Genomic DNA, 17,448 nt, shown 5'->3' with positions numbered 1-17,448 from the left:
CTGGCAAAACTTTGTGTTGCAGCTATTTCTATGTTTCAGTAACATAATACACTCTGGGGGCAGATCTTGGAGATCTTTGACTCTAATGAATACCAGTCACGTGAGAGCAAATACATGATTTATTACATGAGTATATTTTCGATAGTAATGCCTGGAGATTTTTTAGTCGGGGGAAGGGAGATCACAAAAGAGAAGGATGCAGTTGAAAGAAATTAGTGGCAAAGTGATGTTAACTCTCACCTCAGTTCAAGCCTGTGGTTTGCAATTCCAACATTGTGAATGATCCCAAAACAAAAACATCCATCCTTTTCACATTTAAGAACAATCTTAAGGGAATTGTGTTGTAGAAGAAGCAGATCTTAAAATGAACACCAGCAATATTGCTCAGGGCCTCTAAAACTGAAAGCCATTTCTTCTAGTATTTATTGTCTTTGGCAGGACTATTATCCTCTCTTTATATTAACTGCTGCGTGAAGTGTCGTCTTTGTCTTGCCAAAACTTCTGTTCATAACATAATTTATTCATAGGTTTCTTGCTTTTGATAAAGACTTAACAATAAGGAGCCAGGTTGTGGAATGTGAAACAGTGAGTTCCTTTCCTGAGGCTGGGTGCAGCAATCTGTCATTTGTGCTGTGAAGAGGTGTAAACTCGGAGGAGGGGTGACTGTCAAAGCTGCATTGCTGCAGCTCCATGAAATCCATATCAGAATAACTCATCTTCTTTTATGAGATCCAAATCTGGTTTCCAAAGATTAATAAGTGATATCCAAGGAGCAGTCATGTCTGACTTTTTCTTTAGGTATGAAGATTTAATCACCTATTCTTGCTGTCTGAATTAATTATGTAGACATAAGCATTTGAATTAGAATTAAGGGCCAACTTAAAAGTCTTTTGATTGCTCAAAGATTTTGAGATCTGATTTCTGCAAAATTTTCATGGGAACTGGTGAATGATAGTGCTCTCAGGCGTAACTTGCTACATCCCTGACACATTAAATATGTTTCTTGAAGAGAGTTAACAGATCAACAGAATTTTACAATTTTTGTTACATTGTTCCTAGTATTTAGTCCCAAGTTTAGTTGCTTTTTTTATCAATGTCCCCGAGGAATAGATGTTTCAAACTTCCTCATTACCCCTCTATGTATCTCTCAATTAAAAGGAACAGAAATTTTTGTCACTTGAGCTCCCGGAGCTAAAAGAGGTTGTGTTTGCCTTCCTGGCAGTATGTGTTGGTTGTTCTTAGCTAAGCAAGGGATGATTTATCAGTTTAAAATTCTGATAAAGCTGAGCTACTAACAGACTTTCTCTGTTATTTACTTCACCTGTCTGCTTTACAAATAAAGCTTTGCTTTAGCTGTAGCTTTTCATGCAGTGCAGGAGGATGTGTGCTTACTGTGGCTTTACTAATGTTCTCTCAGCAGTTGAGGCAAGATGTGTTCTAAAAACCAGTGAGCCATCATATTGGCCTGGTAGGTATTTCTTAGTGTTTGACAATATCCAACTGCATAAACTCACTGTAGCTACTAACCAGTAGTTTAGTAAAACAGAAGTTCAGTCTTGTTATGTTCATAGTAGTTTCCTTTTCTCAAATTACTAAACATTTTCAAATGCCTGTGTAAGTTCCAGAAAAATTAAGCAATTTACTGAAAGTTTGAGAGATGTGAGAGAGACTATGGAGAGCTTTTGAAGAGCTGATTGAAGTTCCTTTCCTTGTGGATCGTGTTAGACATAGGGGATGCTTTAAAAGTATTAGTCAACACCTCCATTGATGCCTCTTGGTTCACTCTCTTCAGAGACCAGAAAGTTCTTCCCTCTCCCTATAATTGTTTGAAATCACAGCAATAACTTCATCTTTGCTGTGCAGAGGCCCAAAAGGAGCAGTGTTCATTCTTTGAAGTCCCTGTTACTGCTTCAGTATGTTTTTCTGGGGGATGGCTCATGACTCTTCTCTCCTTTCATGTTGTTGCAATGCTGATCTGTGCTCTGTGGTGTCTCACTGACAGCAGCCATCACTGCATATCGGTCTGTTCCTTTCATGTCAGTCTCCACAGCTTCATCCCAGGCCTTCCTTTTGCTGATGGAATGGCTTTTCCTTGGGTGTACAGAATTACCCCCTCTGCTGTCCAACTGGGTACTTCAACCTAAGGTAGCAAACATGCAAGTTTATCCAAGTCTTTTATGTGTAACACTTAACCTCCTGAGGATCTGGTCTGGATTGAAAAGCAGAACCTCCAAAACAGCCAACAACCCACCCACAGCCCTTTCTGGCAGCTCCCATAGGTAACACCCAAGGTCAACTTGTCCCATCACTGCTCACATCTCACATCTCTGCAGTGGTTCCCTTTGTGGTATGTCCATCTCAGTGTATTCTGAGGACTGCCTGAAGTTTAGGGATGAAGTGGACAGCTCTGCTCTCGATTCCCTGAGTGACTTCTGTCATCTTTTACTCCAGCTGCAAGGGGTGTTTGTTAAATGTGTCTTTTTCTAAAGCCTTACAAAAGGATTTTTTGGTTGAGCACTGCACCAAAACATTGCCTTGTGTTGGGCATCATGTGAGAAATGTGGAAAATACAGAAGAAGCAGCAATTTTATGCATTTTAATGTTGTTTGGCAAATCATTCACAAACACTATTCATGTAGAGTGAGACCTGAAAATGCAGTTAAAAGGGTAAAATCAAGAGAGAGCCAGGAAAATGATGAGTTATATGCCTGAGATGCCTGAGTATGCCTCTGAGACTCTGCAATCAAGCAGGTTTCACAGGCCTTATGAAGCTGAACTTCTTTACAGCTAAAAAAGTTTACATACCTGGTGTATGTATTAAAAAAACCCAAAAGACTTTGTTGTACAGTATTATTTCCCAGTACCTCTCTATGCTTTTTCTGGACTTCAACAAGTGTTCTAATTTTTACTAGATGTGTTAGTCTCTAATGCACAGAGGAAGAAGGTTTCCAGATTTTATATCTTGTAGACCAGGACTGGCTGAAAACACCAGGGAGATGTCCTGGGTTATCCCACAGCTCCCCTCCACAGGTGGATCTGTATGGTTTTTGGCATTTAACAAAGAAAATATTTTACTGTTAACTTCACATTAAAAATTAGTAAACTGAGAAGGGTTGTCAGGTATCTGAGTATCTTCTGAAAGCTAATTCAGAGTTTGGAATGGTGAAAACTTACTAAAGCTGGGAAAAAGTAACTAGAAATAACTGTATGGAAATGGGAATAACAAGAGAAAGGTTTGTTCATGCAAGTTTGGCTTTGTTTGGACATGTATTTAATGGGAAGACTGGGATTAGAAGGTGTTGTTGTAAACCTTGAATACTCAGGTTTTTTCAACACCCTGACCTGGCTGGGTTTTAGGGTCAGCACTCAAGGATGTGAAGGTCTGAAGTGCCATGTGGAACTGAGCTAATGTGGGGATGCCAGTTCTGCTACATGATTTTAGAACTTGTGGTGCTGTTCAGATAGCTTCCATGTTAATAGGTGTAAAAAAAAGAAGTAATTTCTTCTATATTAATATTTTTCATTTTTTTGTTAGTTTTCTACTGACTGTTTCTTTCCCTGGGTAACATTTTTCATTTTCATACGTGCAAATTTAAGGAGGCATAGAATCTTCCTTTTCTTCTTTTAATATGTTAAAGAATTCTCAGCCCACAGTTCTCCATGAGAAATAGACCTACAAACCAGGTAACCTCTGTGCTCTGGATTTTTCTGAACAGGCACATCATGTCTGTCAGGCAGGATGTGTTCATCCCATACTGCTGCACATTCTCTCAAAGGCAAGATACAGTCAGATATAATTTTGCTAAGTTTTGCTAAACTTGGGTCTTTGCTTCCCTCTTGCAACTAAGCAGAACTTTAGTGTCTTGTCTTTCCAGGGAGCAGTGCTGTGTGGTTCTGATGTGCTCACCAAGTTGAGTATTTGGGAACATTTTTCCACACAAACATCCCCTCCTACCTGGATTTTTACCTTGAGAAGGTACAAGAGAAGGTGTTCCTGATTTTCTGTTTCATTTTTGCATCCCACTCAATGCCCCACTTAAAGCCAATCTTTAAAAGGAGTGAAATCCAAACAGTTGTTAACTCAGAAACAACAAAGGCGTCTGAGAAACAGCAGCTCATCTTTCATTCTCTTTCCCTGACACAGAAACCCCCAGAGAATGGGAAAGAAGGAGCCTCCTGCTTTGTAAACCTCCTTTTGTGTCTGATAGAAACATGGCACGCTTGTCTTGGTGTTTGGATGTCACCAGGAACTGCTGAGAATGCAAGAGGAAAAAAAAATAGTTCAGGCTATGAGGAATAGGAGGAAAAGATGAGTTTTATGTAAACAAAGTCAGAAAAACTTTGGAAATAATTGCTTAAATCAGCTAGGAAAGCTGATGGAATTTCATAGTTATGGAGGCTTTTTGGCAGAAGTGGTATTTATTGGCTGGGTTTAGTTTAGCATGGAGAATGTCAACTAAGTATAAAGTTGTTAGTGCTGGAAAGCTCTGCTGCAAAGAGGTGTAAAATGCAGCAAGCCATGTGCTGCACACCAAACCTGGTATGCCTGAAACCAGCAGGTTCACACACACACAGCCAGCATCATTGGAGTGTGCATATTTTCTAAACAGTGATTTATTACCTAGATCCAGTGGTACTTTCTAGGAATGATTTACCCTAACAAGATAGAGCACAGACAGCTTGCAGCATTTTCATGCACAGAGTTGTCTCCTAACTCCTGTGCTGACAAGATTCTGAAAGTGGACTTCAGGTCTGGATTTGTGGGAGGGATTTCTTTGTTGACTCTCTATGAAACATTGCATGGAGGAAAATGGAAACCATATGCAATTCACTACACAGATCTGTTTTTCATTTAAATCTTTTCCTGTATTATATTTTCTGCTAGTAGAGGAGAGAGAAACAAACTGCTAGATGAATAGTATGAAGCTTAAAATGAAAGGAGTGTGGTTTCCTTTTTTTTTTTTAAGTGAAGAAAAAATTTGATCAGCAGTAAAATTTCATGTAGGATTCTATATAGAAAGAAGATAATTTGTATAGAATATGTTGGAACATCTGTTAATTTAAGTCTTACTGAATTGAATAGATATCAAAGATCTGTGAAGCTGCTGAGTTGATAGAGCTGTAGCACAGGAGAGGCACCACAACGTGAAGGTCTTGATGAACACTGCACACAGAACTGAAGTCTGTACTAGTGTCTGATACTGTTCAAAACATCCTTAAGCTGCTGTGGAGTTGTGGAAAATGTCACCATCTCTGAAAACAGTGCAGTAGATTTCCTCGGAGTCTCAGGGTTTAGATTTTTTCACCTGGTTTTGAACAGAAGTTCAGTTTTTAAAAGTTCCCTGAGACTCTTCAGTACTGAGGTAGTCCCTTGGTTTTTGCACAGAGTCTGGGAAAGGGAGTGCCACAGGACAAATAAAACAGAGTACACTTTGAACAGAGCTCAGCTTTTTCATGTATTGGATATGTTGTACTTCAAGTTCAGGTCTGTGAGTGAAGGACTTAACTGGCTTGAAAGGGAAGTTGCGAAGATCTTCTCCCTCTTGGACTTTTTGGAAGCTGTAGAGAATGGAACTCTTCAGTGGTAATTACCAGGAGCTCAGCAACATGTGTGCACATGTGAAATACCCAGATTTGGCCAGGGATTTCAGGCTGTGTTATATGGTAAGGAATTTCATTTGGTCAGGGTAGTAGTGAAAATTAGCCAAAAGACATGAATCCCTAGGTCCAGTTTTCTTAGATTTCCAAGGAGAATATCTAAATCTGAAATCTTGAAAAATAACACCACTATGTTAAAGGAACATTGCAGACAGTCAGGAGTGTTTCTGCACCTCCTGTCAGCTTCACAGATTAACTAAGGTTGAAGGACCAGTTTCTGTTTCTAGATCTCTTTAAAGAGACTTCCAGTGTTTTCATCTAACTGTTACAAGAATGCTAAAGTAGCTTCTGAGCAGTAGAAGTGCCCAGATCAAGTGACAGTACACACTTTAAACAGAGAAGAACTGCACAAAGAGGCCCTGAGCTCACAAAAGCCATGGAGAGCCTTTGAGAGCCTGAGTGGATCACAGGCTGATGATGCTGCTGTTGTGCAGTTGGCTGAAATCTGTCTTGATTCAATTAACAGCCAAGACCTGAAGGCACATAAGGGCCTAACCAAAAAGCAAGTCAGAAAAGCCAGGGAATGTTTCTGCTGTTCTGTCAGTGTCTCAAAACTCAAACATTCTCTCAGAGTATTTGAATTCTGAACAGGAAAAAAAAATGGAAATGTGATTCAGGGGAATGTAACTCTGAATTCCTACCTTCTGAACATCAAATAAGGCAGAGAATTGTTTCCCCTCTCCTCCCTCTCCTCCCTCTCCTCCCTCTCCTCCCTCTCCTCCCTCTCCTCCCTCTCCTCCCTCTCCTCCCTCTCCTCCCTCTCCTCCCTCTCCTCCCTCTCCTCCCTCTCCTCCCTCTCCTCCCTCTCCTCCCTCTCCTCCCTCTCCTCCCTCTCCTCCCTCTCCTCCCTCTCCTCCCTCTCCTCCCTCTCCTCCCTCCTCCTTAGAAAGGTGTTACTTATATATATCTGATTCCTGTATTTGCTCTTTTTTAAAAATGCACTTAGATTCCTGTCCTATGAGAGAAACTACAGAGTGATTTGGGGTTGGTGTGATCAAAACCTTGCACTGAGGGGGGGAAAAAAGGATACTTTAATTTATGTAATAGTGAAGTGCTGAGTAGACAGGAGATGTTATCATTGTATCCTTATTGACAAAGATTGTAAGATCTTATTTTGATTAGTACAGTATAATCTGTAAACAAATCTCACTCCTCAAAATCCAAAAGAACTTTAACAAAATTATGGTAATCCTTGTAAAATATGTTTGCCTGGTATAGTTAATTCCCATTTAATGTTTTCTGCTTGTGTCTTTAAACTGTAAGCACTTAAAAATATTGATTGCCTCTGTGTGCATCCAAATCTCCATGTAAAGATGTGACCCTAAGTTAGAGCATTTAGATACTGCTATAACAAAAATATTTATTATTGATGTTTGGCTTACACATTGTTTCACAGAATCTCATTGGGGTTTTAGTTTCTATTGGGTCCCTTTATTTTGGAGGGATAGGAAATATTTTGTTTTTCAGGTTGGATAAATCAAAATGCTGTCTTTAGTCTGAAGTTTTCCAGTTAGCTGGGGAGAAACATGTTTTTCTGTGGAAAATGTTGCTGTTTGAATGTATTTGAATTATCTGAAATTTTATTTATATGCTTTCCACCTGTTGAGATATATTTATGGTGCTTTTTTAGCTTTCATTCATAATTCAAGCTCCTGTTTTGAAACTTTGTATTTGGCATATTCTGAGGTATTGACAGACTGTTGCCTTGACTAGGAAAAACAATCATGAGCACTTTAAAAAAATATTGTTGGTGCTGTCCTTCCCTTCTTGACTTTGAAGATCCACAAGGCATTATGTAAGGTCAATATGCTACTATCTTAGAGTCTCAGTTATGTTTAAATATACTGTGCATTCAATTCCAGAGCTGTTAGTGTTTTGTTCATTCATAGAAGGGCTGATAGAAAATTTCCTGTACAAGAGGGCAAGTTTGCATAAATCTCCATGTAATGAGACTGTTTCTCTTCATGGCCACAGTTCATTGTCTGTTTATTACACCAGCAGCTTTCTTGTTCTAAAAACTGCACATCTCTTGCAATTGGAATAGAATCATAACATGGGAGTTGAAATGAGGTGATCAGTGATAGGAGACAGAGATATAGTAGAGAATAAAGGCAATATTGAATTCCTTGAGAAGGGATTACCACAGCAGCCATGGATGGGATGGATTACTCAGTCTGCTTATTAACTCCAGTGCCACTCTGCTCCCAGCCCCTCAAATCAACCTGTTCCTTCTGCAAGCTGCAAAAATCAGTGAAGAAATTGCAGATGATACTCCAAAGAGAGGCTGTGTGAGGTTTGCACAAACCCCTGCTCCTCAGCTGAGACTACACCTGTGGATGTGCACAGTGCTTTGTACAATGAGGAAACCAGTGGGGGTTTGGTTTGGTTTGGTTGTTTTTTAGCAAGATGGCAATTTTTCATTACAGACTCAGAGACTTAGAGACATAATGATGATGATTCCATCCACAAGAGGGTATGCTGAAAAAGTATTAACTCAGGGAAGAGAGAAGGCAAGGGAGCTCCATAATACATCAGTGCTGGAAACATTCTGAAGAATTAAATGTATTTATTGATAACATGGTGAGAATAAGCAGTATGATTGGAGTGAAGACTGAATCAAGATTTTTACTCTTGTCTTTTCATGTACTTATATGACCTTGAGCAACTTGTTTATACTTTGGGTTCTTTTTCTTTTCTGTAAAGCCTTCAGAAGAACTTGTTGAAATACAATTGAAAGTGTTTGTTTAGGGCTGTGATAAAATAGAAGAAAAAAAAAGAAACAAACCAGGTAGGAGGGAATGTTTGAAGTTAGGCAAGACACACTAGGGAATTATGCAAGGGGAGGTGGTTAATGTGTAAAGTTATGTTTGAAAGGCTGTTAGATTGAATTCTGTCCCACAGAATCTCCCACAGTGTTCCCCTTTATGAGAGCCCTCAGAAGTCCTGCATTTGAATAGCTACAGGGGGAAAAAAAACTTTTTCTAGAATATATTGCCTCTGTCTTAGGACAAGAGGTTTACAGAGATGATGCTTGGATCCAGCCTGACTAGAATATTATCTGCCAATTAGTGCTTCTGGATCCTTAACACCTGTAAAATTTGCCTAAGTCTACACTGAACTTTATTGCACTGGATTAAGTTTGGACCTTGAGTGGAGTGTCCTTTGCCCTGTGGCCTGAAGGCTGTATTTTCCCATCTGTGTTTTCAAATCCACATCTCCTGTGTCATCTTTCAGTTTCTTGAACTGGTACTATCACCATTTATCAATCTCTGACTTAGGGGACCTTCAATTCCTTCCCCCAGTGACTTTCCCTCTTCCACTATTGTATCTGCAAGCCACGTTCTCCAAAAATTGCCTCTGGAAAATGTAATATTGCCACTCTTTCTGCACCCAGTCCCTTTGCTCCCCAGAACCAGTCTAGTCCCACTTATCCATTTACCCATTAATCCATGAATACTCTGATGGACATCTGGTTTTTATTTTTCCTTTTATTCTTCTGTTGTTTTGTTGCTTTGGACTCATCTGGTCATATAGAAGGAAAAACTGTTAGATTGTGGCCAAGCTTTCATAACCTGTGACCTTTCTATGCCACATGGAGTTAAGTTTGGAAAGAACATCCTCTGGAGAGGAACCTGTGGAAATCATGCCTGTGTTATTCACCTGCTGCAGTCTAAATCTCCCACAGAATTTTGGATAAAGGTTATATTTATCTTCCCTACTGATCATAAATGTCAACATTTTAAAGTAATTACTAAATATGTCTGTTAAAGGCCAGAAAACTAATGGTAAATTCCTTTTATATAGGGTATGTACATATAATTAAATAAAAACATACTCTAGAGCCAGACAGTCAGAAATGAGGCCTTACTTTGTATTATCAGAAAGTAACATCAGGGAGAGGTATTAAATGTGTGCCCAATTCAGTCTTCTGTGTAGAATCTGATATTTTACACCATGCTCCACTCTTGCTATTTATCAAAGTGTTGGTGATTCATTCTTTCAATGTAGCTCTGCTACTATCAATGAATTTTTTTCTCTTGGGTTGTACACCAGAACATGCTTATCTGACTGAGTCTGTGTTAAATATTTTTGGTGGGATTGATCTTAATTCTTTTGCGTAGGTGAATCATAACTGTGTTTCATTTGTTTACCCCTAATTACCTTACCCAAGATAATCTGTTACTTGGCTTGTAATGATAGCAGTGTAGCTGATCTGAGGCAATTAAATTGTTCAGTATGTCTTGTGGAAGTAAATGTTACAGAAGTAGCCTCATCTTGTTAAGATTTGCTAAATTCCAAGTTCTTATTTCTGTGAACCTTGGCATGTGTTTATGATGAAAGGGAAAGTGAAGCCTATGTCAGTAAAGGAAAAATAGCAGGAAAGATGCTGAGCAAATGCTATCAGATGGAAGGGTGGAGAAGTGGGGAGGACAGCAAGCTTGGGAAGGGAGAGCTGGGGAGGGAGCAGGCTCTGGGGTGGAGATTGTCTCCTGAACAGGTGGCACTACAAGCCTTGTTAGAAAATCCATAAGGAGCCTCAATAATACTGGCAGCCTCCCAGCAATCTTCATATGATGGTTGTATGATTAATGATAAGAATTCAACTTGGCAATAGCAGCTAAATACTCCAAGGGTTTGTGGTGCAAGTGCAGGTGTCAGATGCCAAAAGAGCATCCAAAGGTTGGAGTAGATGTGCTTGAAGACTTGGTTCACTAGTTAAAACATGAAGATGTTGGTGTTTAGTTAACCCTTCAGTCACAGCTGGGTGGCTGCTCAGGAAGGAATGTTAGTTCTGTCTTCTGCTGTCTGGAAACACAGATCATTAAGTTTGGCATTTTGTGTCTGTTGTACCTGAATATGTTCACCTTGAGCTGGTTTGAGCAGGTGAAGGACATTGAACACTCCCACATGGCAGTTAAGGGTTAGTCTTAGAGGCTCTTTCTGTATATTCATTACTTGCTGTTCACAGAGCTTTGCTAATACTGTTCTGAACAAGATTAGTTTTGAAACAAAGTTGTTTCTTTAGTGTGCACATGGGGAAAAATCCTACTTTGTGTCCTGTCATTATCTCTTATAACTTCTGAAAATGAATGACCCTGTTGGTGCATTTGTTTGTGCCATAATATCTACCCTGTGTAGATATTATGTATTGAGGGCATTGCTAAAGCATGGTTATGTACATTAACAGGAACCTCTCCTTGCTTCCATACAGCTTTTGTAATAAAGTCACATTACTCTGGAAAAGACTGCAATCTGCTTTCCATCTCCATTACGACTCACTGTAAGCCATGCTATGAAAATTCCTGCATGAATGGTAGAAATGGAGACCTGCTTACTTGTTTCCAGTAGAAATGAGAAACCCAATTTAGTCTAGTGAAAATCTTGAATTTGCTAAGGATATTTCCTTCAGACCTTTGTGCCAGTTCCTTCCCAATGTCAAAGAGAAAGTTTAAGAATTCTTTCAAGCCTTGGACAGCATGGAAAGCAACCAGAAAAGGAGATGGATACTCAGGGGAGATATCACACCTCTACTTGTAATCTTCTTTGTGATGACTATTTGGGGGCTAGATTTTAATTTTACTGCCTTACTTGCTCACACAGCTGTGAGAGAGTAAAGCACAAACAGTAGTTTGCAAAGTTCTGTTTGCTTCTGCCCAGTAAAAAATTCCCCAGTGATTAAAGGAGGTGAGTGAGCCAGATTTAGCCAAGTACCAGGAACTGCAGGATGTATGTGACTTCAGGAGGTGTGGCACAGATCCCTGGCTGAGTTGGCAAGAAGTTTTCCTCCATGAGCTCTCAAAGTAAAACCAATAAGACCTGATTATATGGGACCCTTCAATAGTATTTTTATGTGTGCTTTTTTTTAAACACAACCAGCTTAATAAGCTGTGCTTTTGGACTTCTGTTTAGGAGCTATGGAGTAAAAGTATCATGTGTGTATTTATCCAGGGCCACCTGCTGAGCCAGCAACTGCAGTGTGCACTGGGTCTCTTCCATCGTAGCAGTTGATGCTCTGATAGTCTAACTCAGGTATAAAGGCTACTTTATACTGCCTTGGAAGACATGATTCCAGAAATTTGTATGAGCCACTTTCTGTTTTTCTTTCAGCTTGTGCTGGGTAAGATTTGTGCCCTTGCCTGCAGCTCAGAGCTTCTGATTTACTAAAACAGCTCTAAGGACTTTAAGGGGAAAATGGGAATTATTTTATGTGTTACTATTTTCCTTGTATTTTTTGCAAGAGTGCAATTAAAATGCTATTTACTATAGGTTGCCCTGCAACCCCCACCCCCACCCTCCTTAATTGTTTACTTGGAGCTCAGAGAGCACAGTTCATTGTTAGGAAGAAAGAGAATAATTCAGACAACTTGGTCAATCAGTCTGCAGCTTGTTTTAATTTTTACACTGCCTCTATTGTGTGGAAAATATGACTTTTATAAGCTTGATAGTGCAACTATGAAATGAGAGTTTTTGCATATGTTACATCCATAAAATGAGTAGGTTTCAAAAATTGATTCTGTTCTCTTAGATGAGACTGTCAGTCAGGTTGCTGCAATGTTTTTAAGTGTAGGCTGTACAAGTATTACAACCAGAAATCTACATGAAAGGAACATTGTTTGCAAAGTCAAGTACTCAGAAGCTAGGAAATAGTAGATTTATGGTTGTTTGTACAAATGTAATTCTCTCCTCTTGTATGTGCTTTCTGCACAGTGAATGAGGCAGGAGTCCTGCAGAAAAGCAGGGCACAATCACGGAATCAGATAGTTAATCACAATGCCTACACACACAGGGCAGAACAGGGGTTCTGTGTGCAGCCATAAGTCTGGCATTCCCTGACTCTAAAGTGCTTGATGTTGAAAGAATTTCATTCAACATTGGTTGGTTTGGGGTATGATTTCCTAATTTTAAGAAGGAAGGAAGACTAAAAGAATTTATTCAAATCTTGAGATTGAATGTAATTCTATGGATGGAGGTTTGGGGTGAGGGATTGAGTTTCACAGCTGGTCCAGTTCTCAAGTGTCACAGTGCAAGCTGTGGGAGCACTGCAGTGCTGGGGAGATCAGCTATGTTTGCCCCAGCAATAAACTTACTGTAACCACTCTCTCTGCCTTTTAGACCTTCACCCTCCAGCATTCCCAGAGGAGTTGTAGGGATTAGCAGTGGTTGCTGGCAGGACAAAAAAATTGTCTCAGTGCAATGGCAATTCACTGTCAGATTCAGGTCATGACAAATGCCCAATGCAAGATCTGCATGCATCTTCATCCTTCTGCATGAAGAAAAGTGAAGGAGAATTTCATGGGTTGCAGAAAAGCTATTAAAAAATCTCCTGGCTTGAAGAGTTGTTTTGGTTTTGTTTTTTTTCTTTTCTCTTCTGTGTCTTATCGAGCTACAGGTTTGAGAGATCTTAAAGGATCAATCCACAAGATGGATTAGCAATGGGAAATATGAGTGAGTTAATTTTAGTTAAAGATTAGTATCATCTGCTGAATTTGAAATGGTGTTATACCCAGACTGACTCTTGCACGGTTCATCAAGATTTTTGGAATAGACTAGGTGGTTGTAAGAAGGCTCAATTTATCTTCTGTAAAAATCCCATCAAATCTGATGGATACTTGTTCAAAAATACAACAGCCATCTTGCACAAAACCAGCCAGACCAAAACAACCTATGGCTGTCCAGCTATTCGTGCCAGCAGTGAACTGCTGCTGGGTAAGCTTCAGGAGCTGGGCACAGTTGGTCTCCCTTGTCACCCTGCCTTGACTCCTACATCACAGCCTGGAATTGCCTGTGCTCTTGGACCCCAAGTGGGATTTGTGCATCCAGCCCTGTATTTGGGTCACAAAGCTTGCAGTCAAGCAGATTCTTGGTCTTCAACCCCTGGCTTTTTAATACCTCACCTCAGTTGTGTAGCTCTCATGTGGAACTGCACTGATCAGAAGTGTAACGTGAAACTGATTTTGCAAAACAATAAATTGCAGAGAACTTGAGGAAACAGCTGGTTTTGGTTAGTAAATTGCACATAAAATACAAAACATCAGTAAATGGAAGGCTTGGCCCCAGGAGAGGAGAAGCAGGGCTTAGCCCCCTTGCTTTCCCTGTGCTGGTGATTGGTTTGAGCTCACTTGCTTTTGGCCCCAAAGGGGGCTGTTCCAGCAGCCTGGAATAGCCAGAGCATTGCAGAAGCTCAGTCACAACCTTCGTGTCTGCCTTTGCTGGAGATGGTAAATAGCAAGTTACAGCAGCAAGGAGTGGGAGCTTCCCACAGGAAAGCCTCTGACAGGGGCGTTTCCCAGGTTTCTGGATTTGCCAGCTCTGTAGACCCTTGTGGTGGCCAGAGTGGCATAATCCTCTGGATTAGCTGGACCCAGGTTTAAAATGCTTCTGTTCTTACAATGGCTAATGATTCACAAAGGCAAATAAAATCACATGAAGAAAAACTAAATAAACAATGCAAACAAAAAAGCCCCAACCAAACAAATCCTAACAAAAAAAAAAAAATTCCTTCTTTTGCAGTTAACTCTGAGTAATTAAGTATTCATGAAGTTCACACTAACTGTGGTAATAAAATGTAGTTGATATTGAATTAATCTTACCAATTTGATGCATGTGGTAAGGACGATGGCTGCTTCATTCCTTACTGTACCAGAGATGTATAAATATAAATTGTGTTTTCTGAACTGGAACTCTCTTTAATGTTGACTTCTAGCTGTATTGCAGCTCAACCCGTGCCCAGATCCAAGACTGCAGACACTCACACACAATTAATCTCACAAATTTATGAATGCCAGAGCATGGAGCAAAATGAAAACAACTGGAGGAATGTATAAGAGGAATAATTGGACTGTATCCAGATGTGCATGTGTAAAACATCACTGATTGACTCCTCCCCCATATCCTGCCTGAAGAAAGGAATTTTTTTCAAAAATAAACTAGGGTTATTTGAAAGAAGTTGTGGTGTCTGAATGAAATCTAATAGGCAGGATTAGTAGTAATTAGGTACATTCTTTGCTCATTGGTTTTTTGTTTTGTTATGGTTTTGTTTTGATTTTTTCCGACTCTTTAAGTATCACTGAATTTAGCAGATTCTTTGGAGTTTCAGTGTTACAGCTGGAGCTTTTGCCTCGCCAATTTGAGCTGCAGGACAGTAGAGGAGAATCACAAGGATTGCATGTGCATTTGTGTATCATGCATTGAAAATTTTTTGAGCACTACCTGGCATTTTTAAGTTCTGTATCAGGAGATTTTTGTGGTGAAGGTTGGTTCAGGGGCAGAGGGACACTTGAAAGTTTTTATAGAGAGAGAATTTACTAAACAGAAAGGGGAGAGAAAAAAAAGAAGGGGCCTTTCCTTGTGTTAGATCTACAGATTGGAGTGGAAAGGAAGGTGGTAAACGTGCTGTTACCAGAATTGGTTAAATGTCAGGCTCAGGCAGCACACGCAGGCAGGGCCAGCCTCGTTCCTCTGCCACCGCTGTTTGCTCTTACAACAGGCACGGGAAGGCAAGAAAAGGGGAAGGGAAAGGATTAAAAAAAGCCTAGACTGGAGAAAAATCAACTTTTGCTTTACTGCTTTGTTGATTTAAAAAGGAATAGATATATCTGGCATTTCCATAATTCTTTTGCTGCTCTTTTTCTATTCTTCCTCTTCAGTAAATTGTGTGGCCTGCTTTTAAACTCTTGTGTGCTTTCTCAGCACAAACTTTTCCTAGACATTTTGTAACATTTATTTTTCTCCCCAAATTAAAGTAGCAGAAACTTTGGCTGAGTTTCACAAAACACCCTCACCAGCTTGCTCTACTGTCTTATGTTTACTTTGGTTCTGTACCCAAGAAGGTTGAGAAAAAGGAAAGAAATAGCACTGAATCTTCTTAAAAGCTGCAATCGATACTTACTGCGGGGAAGGCTCGTAATGTTCTGATTCTTTTTCTAGTCCTTGCTCACACAGCACTGTCCCTGAAGCCAAGGACATGAAAATAAAAAAATTCTTTGGGGTTTGGACCACGAGACTGTAGCCACCTCCCTCCACTAAAGCCTTTATCACAGAAGGACTCTGTGCTGATTTCTTTGCACAGAATCTTGTTTTGGACTTCACCCTTTATTTTTGCTCTGCTTAAAATGGCGTTGAAGCAATATTATAGTTTGGCTCCTGTTGAAGGGATGGGTTAGAACTTAGGCTTTCTGTGCTTCAAGAAGTTTGACTTTTTTCCCTCCTCTAATGGAAAAGGACATGCTAAACTGTCCAGGCAGGCTTGTGGTATTGCCAGGGATGTAAAATTCTTGCACTTACCCTGAACAAGCACAGAGGCACAATACTGTTTCTACATCAGGTATAAAAGTGCCTGGCACAAATCTGATTTAATAGAATACGTGAATATGCTCTTGAACTTAAGTGTCACAGTGTTTCCACTAGAATACTGTGATGGATATTTTTGAAAAATAGTCATAGTCCTTGGATAAAGAGCTCCAGAAGTTCATCTGAAAATGTTTTATAGTTGGAAAGACTCTTTAGAAAAAAGTAAATTTCAGAGTTGCCACAGCTCGTCGTGTTGCTTCGCTGAAGCTGCAGCAGCTGTCGAGGTGAGATGGAGTTGCCTTGGCGACAGCACATATTGTATAACAGTACCACACCACCATCAAACCAGTGAGGTGAGAAGTAGTTTAAAAGCATTACTAAATTTTTATGGTACGTCTGCTACATTTTCAACCTTGTGGTTGGCTGAGTTTACTCAGTGTAGCCTTCCTGGAGCCCAGAAAGCTCAACTGCTGAATCCTGTTCAGTGAAGAAAAGGGAGGGGGGAATCCCCAGTTTGTGTTAATTTTTTTCTTTTTAAATGCTGAATTTAAGCTGTCTCTGTGTAACATTTTTTAAAATTATGCTTATGCTCATAAGGCAGTTAATGTCTTACCTAAACTAATTTTTCTCTCCTTTTTATACCTTCTATTCCAAGCTTTTTTCACTGTTTTGAGTAATGAAAGCAGGAAATATTTAGAAGAATATATTTAAACCTAGCAGAGAAAGCCCCAAAAAATGAATTTGGCCTGGTTTTATGGTTGCATTATAAATATGGGCATTCAAATGGTGATGTCGTTTGTGATGACACGCAGGTACTGTGCTTTCTTTCCAGTTTGTTGTTTTCCAGTCCTTTTTGCTTCCACAGCTGTTTAATTTAATAAAATATAAAATCACTTCCCATCTCACTATTCACAAGGAATATCTGTTGCATGCCCCTCCCTCTGTATTATGGATTCAACCAGAGAACTTCAAAACTATTATTTTATAAGACCAGTGGCCTCCAAAAGATCTTTAAGGCTCTTATCTGAATTTATTTACTAACAAAGGATGTCTTGGTGGAGAGATTAGTCATGTAAATTTTTCACCTACCTTCACAATTATTGCATTTCTTGGTCAGTTTTGACAAAAATTCAGATCACCTTGTGTCTTTTTTGGGTGGTGATATTAAATGGCATTAATTAGAAACCAGGCAAAAACCAGGGGGTATGTTACTTCATGCTTTTAAACTTAAATCTGAAAACAAAACAAAAGACCCCTAGAAAAAAACATGGTATGAAGCTTAAGCTGAGGGGAAAAAAGCAGCAAGAGGAGCAAGTGTTGTGAAAACCCTGCAAATCACAACCACCTGGTTAGAGTAGTGAGTCCCATGTAAATTAAAGAAGAACTGACTTCAGTTGCAGTGTTCAAAAAACAAACCTACAAGACGCTGCCCAAAGGTCTAGTTAATAATTATTGCAAACAGCTTGGAGCCAGCCCAAATTGTCCAGGACTGTTGGATCC

General features: G+C 39.7%; 1 protein-coding gene and 1 long non-coding RNA gene across 6 annotated transcripts in view; one reads left to right on the top strand and one right to left on the bottom strand.

Annotated features, from left to right (window-relative positions):
- Positions 1 to 17,448, top strand: part of DNM3 (dynamin 3) — a 171,593-nt gene that overhangs the window by 66,049 nt on the left and 88,096 nt on the right. The window lies entirely within an intron of this gene.
- On the bottom strand, positions 102 to 15,745 carry LOC132331315 (uncharacterized). The gene is made up of 2 exons (XR_009487547.1): positions 15,548 to 15,745; positions 102 to 2,140 (listed from the first exon to the last, which is right to left on the bottom strand). It is a non-coding gene; the product is annotated as an uncharacterized LOC132331315 (long non-coding RNA).

Source organism: Haemorhous mexicanus, chromosome 9 (genome assembly GCF_027477595.1).
Source record: "Haemorhous mexicanus isolate bHaeMex1 chromosome 9, bHaeMex1.pri, whole genome shotgun sequence".
NCBI lineage: Eukaryota > Metazoa > Chordata > Aves > Passeriformes > Fringillidae > Haemorhous > Haemorhous mexicanus.
Note: the sequence above shows the minus strand (reverse complement) of the source record. Positions and strands in the feature narration are given on the sequence as shown.